General features: G+C 31.4%; 1 protein-coding gene across 5 annotated transcripts in view; it reads left to right on the top strand.

The window, feature by feature from the left end:
- Nucleotides 1-345: 345 nt before the first annotated feature.
- LOC110106662 (protein FAR1-RELATED SEQUENCE 9) overlaps nucleotides 346-9,556 on the top strand; it is a 22,771-nt gene continuing 13,560 nt past the window's right edge. For 3 of the 5 annotated variants that reach the window (XM_020836628.2, XM_020836622.2, XM_028693422.1), the window contains exons 1-2: nucleotides 346-925; nucleotides 6,180-6,250. The gene's annotated coding sequence lies outside the window, so the exon portion shown is untranslated. The remainder of the gene's footprint in view (nucleotides 926-6,179; nucleotides 6,251-9,556) is intronic. The other 2 variants (XM_020836637.2, XM_020836618.2) reach the window with 1 other exon arrangement.

The following is a 9,556-nucleotide window of genomic DNA, read 5'->3' as shown; positions in this document are numbered from 1 at the left end:
TTTTCTAATTAGAGTTTCTGTTCTAACAGATCGTCCAGGCTAATTTGTGGATTGTCCTAAACTTTGTGAGCAAAAATAGAAAAATCTAAAAACTATTAGAAAATTTCTCCCAAGTGTGTGTGGAAGGTTACTTAGCATTAAATAAAATTAAAATTTTAATCTATAAAATCTGGCATTTATTTAGTATTTTATTAACAAATCTATCTAAAAAGATAATTATATTTTTAATATTTTCAACTTGCTGATTATTAAAAAAATATATATTATTCATTTTTTTCCACTCTTTTAAAATTTAATATTTTTCACAGTATTTATTAATGACATTTTAAAACCGCTGTTATAGAATTTTTTTGGCGGCCGTTTAAGCCGGTTACAACTTAACCAATTCATTCTCCAGAGGCCCGCTCCGTCGCTTCCTCATCCCGCTCGATGCCCATCCCGTGCCCTAGCTCTCGCCAATCCCCGCGATCCAGGCTTCGTCCCAAGCTCGGTCTGGCGTGAACTCCTGCGGCCAACTCCGCTTCGTCAGACGGTCGAGCACCCGTCGCCGCAGCCGCCATGAAGCCCGAATGTGCCCTAGCTTCCGCCAATCATAGCTCCATCTCCCAGGCCTGTCTCCCTCTCCCTGTACCCAAGCTGGCTCTTGCACGAGCATCCTCGGATAGCTCCTCTTCATAGATCGGTCGAGCACCAACGTTTACGCCGCCGCAGCCACCATTAAGTCCGACTCTGTCCGTGCCGTAACTTGTGTGAACAGACCAATCTGCGCGAGCCTCTTATTCGATTGAGCACCCACGACAGACGGCCGACTTTCCGTTACGTCTACGACGTCGCAGCCTCCCTCTCACCGTGCCCTAATTTCTCTTGCTGGTGCTCGACCACTGCCGTGAGGTTGGCTTCTTTTCTCCTTCGACAAAGCACAGAGGTAACGATAATGAGGTTTCTATATATAATCTAATTGTCATTGTTGTGCTGCTTCAATTGAATCGATTCAAGTATTGCACACTTTGTTTAAACTATTTCGCAGTTTTCAAATTTAGCTAAATGATATGGAAATCTTCCACAATAGATCTGATTACTTTACAAGAACTCTAATTTTATGAAATTTTGTGATGAACTTTTGGTTTAATTTATACTTAGTTTAGTAGCTATTACCATACTTTCTCATTAAAGGTATGATATATGCACAAAGCTGTTAAGACTTTTTAGTACTTTACAATTGAATTTCTTATCTGCATCTTTTAAGGATAATCCTTCTATTCAGAACAATTTTAAATATGAACTACCTTTCAATACCAGAGTGAAAAAGTTGCAATGATAATTCTTAGGGCTGCAAGCGAACAAATCGTTCAATGAGCTACTCGTTTCTCAACTTGATTAAAGCTTATTTGTGATTGTTTAATTAACTAAACAAACAAACTTAAACATTTTTTTAAATACTCTATTCTTAAATAAACAAGTTTGAACAATAATATGTTCGGCTCATTTATGTTCACGAACAACATCATTGCAATAATAGTTCGGCTCATCCACCTGAGCTGAGCATCCTCATCTCTTCAACACTTAGTATTATGCTTCTCTTTTAATGCCCAACATTCGACACCATAAAGCATTGCAGGTCTCACCACCATCTTATAGAATTTTCCCTTAAGTTTGAGGGGGACTTTTCTTTCGCACAATAAATCCAATGCATTCCTCCACTTCAACCATCCAACTTGAATTCTACTGATAATATCCCCATCAATTTTACCATCACTCTGAACAATAGATCCAAGATATCTAAAATGTGTACTCTTATTAATGACTTGATCGCCCAAAGTCACAATCCCCTCACTATGTCTATTGCTACTAAAATTACACTCCATATATTCAGTTTTAGATCTACTCAAATGAAAACTTTTAAACTCTGAAGTTGAGCTCCATAATTCAAGTTTACCTCCATCTCCCTCTTTAATTTTATCAACAAGAAGAATATCATCATTAAAAAGCATACACAAAGGTACATCCTCTTGCAAATGTCTAGTGAGAACATCTATGACTAAAGCAAAAAGATATGATCTTAAGGTTGATCCTTGATGTAATCCAACTGAAATAAGAAAATACTTGGTCAAACCACCTTGTGTTTGAACACAAATAATAGCTCCTGTATACATATCTTTAATGATTTGAATATAAGCATTATTAACTCCTTTCGTTTTCAAGAACTCTCCGTAGCACTTCTCTTGGAACTTTATCGTATGATTTCTCTAAATCAATAAATATTATGTGTAGATCCTCCTTATTCTCTCTATATTTCTCTATCAAACCTCTCAATAAATGTATTGCTTCTATAGTAGACCTACTCGGCATGAATCTAAATTGATTTTGAGAAACATTAGTATCACGCCGCAAACTACGCTCCATAACTCGCTCTCATAGTTTTAAAGCATGACACATTAACTTAATTCCTCAATTATTCGCACACTCCTGTGCATAACCTTTATTCTTAAAAATAGGAATTAACGCACTCATTCTCCACTAATCTGACATCTTTTTAGTCTTCAAAACAATATTAAAGTTTAGTAAGCCAAGAAATTCCTTCATCTCCTAAGCATTTTCACATCTCTATTGGAATATCATCAGGTCCAATTGTTTTTCCACACTTCATTTTCTTTAAGGCCTCTCTAACTTCAGTTTTATTTATATGCCGATAAAATAAAAAATCTTTATTTTCATTTAGGGTGATAAAGTCACTAAAGTCAATCGTATTTACGCAATTATTATATTTATTATAACATAATGATATAATAATTGTTAATTAAGAAATTTTATAAATTTCATGAACAAGAGATATTTGTTCATGTTTACTAGATTGTTTGTTTAAAATGCATGAAAAAATATCAGATAAATCATAGATCATTGTCATAAACGAGCTCATTTGGTAGCTCGAAAATACTAATTAGATATGTTCATGAACTTGCTCATTTGATAGCTCATGAATATTCGTTAGATATGTTCGTGAACGAGCTTGTTTTGATAATTTAAAAAACTTTGCTAGATATATTCACGAACATGCTCGATGTAATTGTTTGTTAGAGGCTCGATAAGGCTCATTTGTTAAGTTAATTAATATCTAGAAGTATAACTTGTTTATAGCTCGATAAGGCTCATTTGTTTAAAGTTCGATAAGCACGAAACGAATCAAACATAAACAAAAAATGAACACCCATTAATTTAAATGAACCTAGCTTGAACACAAACAAAAAATATCGAATATAACTTGAACCAAACTTGAACAAGTTGATAATAAACAAACTCAAACATGAACATGCTCATACTCGGCTCGACTTGATTCGTTTGCAAACCTAATAATTCTCTATTTATTTTTTACAGACATTGATTATATATATTATATTTCTCTTGTGATATTAAAACACTATTTAAGATATATGCTTATATAATTCAAATTTCCAAATTGCAGTACCCAAAAATAAATTCTAATGAACATAGTTTATAATAACTGAAGATTGAATAAAAAATTAGTTGTGCATAGAAAGTATTTATACCGTAGGTTAAGCAATAACTATATAGACAATGTTATCATGCCTTGATCAAGCACATACCATCAACTAAACTAGTACCACGTAGTAACTTTGTGTGTGTGTGTATATATATATATATATATATATATATTACTCATATTAATTGTTCTGAAGGATCAATCTACTCACTACTCACCTAGTTGTTTTATGTTTGAAACTCACCACTTCATCTGTCTCTCCCTTGAGCATCCATATTTCTTTTCTAGGTTATATGACATAACGATGAATTTTCATTTATTACTTGTATCTATTTTGATTGTTGCATTACTAATTTTTGAAGTTCTAATCATTCTTTTATATGGCTATTATAGATTAGCATTTGTAGTGGATGGGGTTGTTACACCAAATTTTGTTATTGTGGGGGTTATCAGATATACTATTTGAATAAATCTTTATTTTAACTAGTGATTTCAATATTTATTTTTTCACTAGAAATGGATAAGAGTTGGATTACAAAAGTTAAATGGAGTCGTGATTACATAAATGATGTTAACAATTTTCTAGAGTTTGCAAGCCCAAGCCAGAATTCATCGGGAAAGATTTTATCTCCGTGCAAATAATGTATTAATAGATACTTCCATTCAATAAAGGATATCAAAGATCCCTTAATCTCTAAAGAATCTCTTGTTGGATATGTTGTATGTAATTGGCATGGTAAAGAACATTACAATGTAGGTGACGGTTTAACGAATGAAACATGTATTGTTACATCGAATTTAGAGGTTGCAATAGTTCATAATGAGCATGTAATTACAAATGATATAAAAGGATTTTTAAGGGACACAATTTGTCCAAATAATACAACCATAAATATAGTGGATGAATATAATGAGGTTAATGCAAATCAACCAAATGATAATGATGAAAATTTTGAAAAATTAATGCAGGATGCAGGAGCAGAGTTGTACCCTGAGTGCAAGTTATTCTCAAAGCCATCTTTTACTATTCATTTATTTCATTTGAAGTGTTTACATTCTTGGACTTTAAGATCTTTCGACATGTTACTGAAGTTATTGATCGATGTTTTTCCCAAAAGATTGTTGTTGCTTAAGAATATGTATGAAGTGAAGAAGATAATGAAAGCGTTTGATCTTAAATATACACAAATTGATACATGTCCTAATGACTGTATAATGCCCAAAATTTTCACTTAAGCATTCATTTTTCCTCAAAGTTTACTCCATTTTATAATACATTCATAAAACATCAAAATTATTTTCATTAAATTCTATTTTTAATTTAGAGCATTTTAATATTTACAACTGCATATAAATTACAAGCATATATATATATGGAAATTGATCCACTCATTTCACTTAAAATGCATGCAGTGGCTGATATTTAATACCACGGCTGACATTAGCGGAATGGGTTAGTGGATGTGTTAATAATATTATATTATATATATAGATAAGCACTATAGAATTTCTCCAATCCTTCCAACAGCCCGATCCTCTGGACCCTGAAGCAGCTTTCCGCGTGCAGACCACTAGCCGGGAGACGGAGGAAGGGCTACGGGCTGCTGCTTGCTTGGGAAATGTCAGGAAATTAGTAGGTAAGAAGAGAGGAAGGTTTGGGAGAGGGAAATGAAATGATTGATGCTATTCTTTGCTGAAAACAACAGTTGAGATGCTGCTATTTGTTGGAAATAATAACGGAAATCAGAAATCTGTATTGGAAATCAGTAAGGAAATTCAATTGTTGAATTCAGGAAGCTGAATTTAGGTTGCAGAAATTAACAGTTGTTGCTGAAATCATTAAGAAAAAGGAGAGAAAAAGTTGAAAGCAGGTAAAAGTATTGTTGTTTGCTGAAAGTAGGTAATAGTTGCTGTGTGATTTGCTGAAATAAAGGGGTTGTTGAAATCGATCTGCTAAATTCATTAGGGAAAGAGAGGTAATAAAATGAGTTGGGTTGAATGAGGAAATTTGGTGAAGGTAAAGCATTCCATATTTTATTGGATTTCATTTAAAGCTTGTTATTAAATTAAAAGGGAATTTATGCTTGAATTCCCTTTCTATAGGTTATTTACAAAAGGAAAAGAAGGTAGGGTCTAGGAGAACTAATTCCTGAGGTTAGAGACCCAAATTATGGTATAGGAAATAATAAACTTTATATAATTGTGACCTCATATTTGTATAGAATTGTGATAGCATTTTTTTTCAGTTTCATTACGTTTTTAGTTTCTGATTCATCAAGTTCATCAAATATTTATTGCAATTGCATTTTGATGATTGTTATGAAAAAAGCAAATGAGAAGTTAAATGAGATTAATCATATATGGGACATAGACTAATACAGAAGGTACCCTACGTTCTCTCAATTCTAAAATTAAGAATTCGGACCCTTACTTAAATGAGAGAGTTGTCCTCTAATTCTATTAAGTTAGGAATACCGACCTAACCTTGAATTAAAGAGCTATAAGTGTGCAAAAGTCTATACTCATCATATTACTTGCTAAAGTATTGAATTAGAACATAATGTTTTGTACATGATGATTATACACCCCAGATTGTTTTCTATTAACTGCAACAATTTTTCTTTTGCTATGCTTAAGTAATTTATTGAGCTTTAGCTCATTTGTAGTTGTTGTACTGCAGGAAATCGGAAAGAGCCAGTGAGGCACTAGGCAGGAAGGTTGACCGAAGCTTTTGTGTATAGCCACTTTTGAGTATGTAAATATAATGTGAAAGTTTATAAGCTCTGTTCGGTGCGTTTTAAAAGTGTTTCCAATTATGAAATATGAATTAAAACATTAAGGTTTGAAAACTTGATATGTTGGGATAGTCTGGATAGGTCATTTCCTACTTATCTGATTTTGATAGAAATATTTCAGGATGGGTGTTAATAAGAGATAGGTTTATTCAGATTCTTCTTCTCTATTTCATTCCATGTTGATTGTAGGGGGTCAAAATGAGGTGTGATAGATTGCATGTTATTTTGGCAAGACAGATCTAATCAAGAGATATTTCACATTTGTAGAAAATCAAGATGGCCAAGTATTTATTTTTCATCTACCTATCACTCCCTCCCCGAATTTATAAAGTTAATTAAGTAGTGAAAAACAACATTATTTGGGAAAAATAAAAATATTTGGGAAGTTAACAACTTATGTGTTACATTAACAGTAATTTTTTATTATAACAATAATTATCATGTGGTAATTTGTAAAGATATAAAATATATAACTTTAATTAACATATAATTAGAGATTTCCATTAGCTTGTCATAAATTAATGACAAACTTATTAAATAAACTTCATTAGTGATTAACTAATAACTAAATTATTTATGGTAATTAATGCCCTAATTAGTTTACATAATTAATGTATTTCTCTTAAACATTTTAATGGCTTATTATTTTCGAATATGTAATAAATTCCTAATAATTTCTCTATTTAGTTAATCTTAATATATGGTCTATTTCAAATCCTAATAATAAATTATCCATAATTAGTTATTGAGAACATTTAAGCATAATGTTATCTAACTAAATGATCCTATTTTTATTATTTAGTCTCAATTAATGACAAAATTATGAAATATTAAATTGTGGTTTGCTTGGTGGATAACTTATAAAGTAATCAAAGTAGTAGAATGAATTGAGAAATTATTAATTAACCAATCAATGATCATTAACTTACCTCTTATTTGATAAAATTCCTAAATTAGTATGTCGTTTTACTTTTTATATGTATATATAAATTGATTATTGATTTTTCTTTTACCTAATTAATCAACAAAGAATCCCATAGATAAATAATATGTATTTATTAGTTAAATAAATATATTTGTAAGGTAAGAATGAGTTTATCAACATAAGCTAGAGTAGACGTGACATATAAGAGAAAAAAATTTTAATTTTTCAATGAAGATTTTTAAACCATCTTGTGCACATCGAAAAGCGCCTGAATTGACATAAAATCACAAAATATATAACTAAATAACAATAATAAGTGAACAATCCTATCATAATTAATATAGAAAGAGATTTTTTCATATTAAACTTAAAAAATTAATGAGAGGAATATGAAAAAATAAAATTTAGCAGTTTATGACAGAATCTTAAAATCAAACACAAGATTTAGGGGAGAAATTTCATGTGACGTTTATTAAAACTTATAAAGGGGGGAAATAGGTTACTGCACTGTGAGGATGATGATATTATGCTCTGCTAAGGTTGAAATCAAGGAGCAAAATAACTCAAAACTCAAAAATAATGTTAAGGAGAGGAAGAAGATAGTGGTTGTGCTGAGGTAAGAATATTAATAATATCCCTATATGGGAGATGATCAGAAATGGCTAAAGAATTGAGAATTGAGGATGTGATATCCCTTTGAAATATAAAGTCACTACGAAAACCTGAATTCTGTGAATTTGAAGAACAAAAAAGCAGATCTATAGTGTATAAAATAGATCTAAGAAAAATCTTACATTTACTTTATAACAAATGGCATATTTTTTATTTTTTTTCAAAATAATATGCCAATAAATTCATTTCAGACAAAATTATTCCTCTTATGTATGCATAGAAATGCTTATTAGTCTGTCTCAAAGAAAATTGATTTGAACTTTAGTCAAACATGGTTCGATCTGGATCGAGCCTTATTCAAACCTTACATAAACCTTCACATGCATTATCCACTAAGTTGTTCACAGGAAAACTCTTCACCCCATTAATTTTATCAATATTTCCTCAGTGAGCTCTCATCATGAAATATCCTTCTCTCACATGTTGTCGGTTCCATTAGTGAGTCATCTAATTGCAAAATCATTTTTTTTTGCGAGCTAGTCATGCCCACTCCCATTAACAAGCTCCCAACAAACTTCTATCATAAAATCCTACATCTCAATCACAATTTTGCTCCAGTTGAATCAATTCAAATCATTATTTTCTCGGGTGTGACATCAGTAAGCAATTCCCAAAAAACAAGAGGTATAACTTGACATGAAATGAATATTTAGCTATAATTTTTCATAAAAAATGAAACAACTGATATATTTATTCAATTCTTAGTGTTATGAAACATATAAAGTTAAATTCTCATCTACTTGATATGAAAAATATCTTGTTGCTTATCTGAATTAGAAACTTTCAACATTAAGTTCATGACCATTCAAACATTGATTTTAGCAAGCTTCTAATCAAACAAAATGCCTCTATGCCATGAATCCAACGATATCAAAAATGACTTGATCCAAGTCCAAATAAGCCTAGATCAAGAGTTTGAAGCATAATTGAAAACTTTGGGACATGAATTGGAGGATCAACTTTGGGACATAAATATAGGGAAAATCTAAAACATTCCATTAAATGGGTCTAAATTAATTACTTGATCATAGAATGTTTGTTTAGTATTCAAGCGCCATAATGTTTTCATAATTAAACGATATTAGGATCATTGAATTTACTCATAGAGATGTTCTATTTGGCTATAAGCATGCCAATTTTTTTGATCATTTGGTCCTCCAATTCATGTCCCATAATATTAAGAATTGAAGAAATATATCAGTTGTTTCGTATTTATGGGAAAATATAGCTAAAAGTTTATGTCATATCAAGTTACACCTCTTTTGTATTTTGGGATTGCTTATTGATATCATTCCCAGGAAAAGAATGATTTGAATTAATTCAATTGTAGCAAAAATTATGGATGAGACGTAGGATTTTGTGATGGGAGTTTGTTGGGAGCTTGCTAATGGGAGTGGGTAGGACTAGCCCGTTGACAGAAAGGATTTTATAATTAGAGGACTTACCAATGGGACCAACGACATGTGAGATAAGAATATTTCGTGATGAGAACTTGCTGGGGAAACACTAATAAGATTGATGGTGTGGAGATTTCCTATGGACAATATAGCAGGATAGTGCATGTGAAGGTTTGAATAAGGCTCGATCTTGATCGAACCTTGTTTGACCAAAGATCAAATCAACGTTCTTTGCGACAGACTTTAATAATATATATATATATATATA

This window comes from Dendrobium catenatum, unplaced genomic scaffold, assembly GCF_001605985.2.
Source record: "Dendrobium catenatum unplaced genomic scaffold, ASM160598v2 fragScaff_scaffold_273, whole genome shotgun sequence".
Taxonomy (NCBI): domain Eukaryota; kingdom Viridiplantae; phylum Streptophyta; class Magnoliopsida; order Asparagales; family Orchidaceae; genus Dendrobium; species Dendrobium catenatum.
The sequence above is the reverse complement of the archived record's forward strand: the minus strand, read 5'-3'. Positions and strand labels throughout refer to the sequence as shown.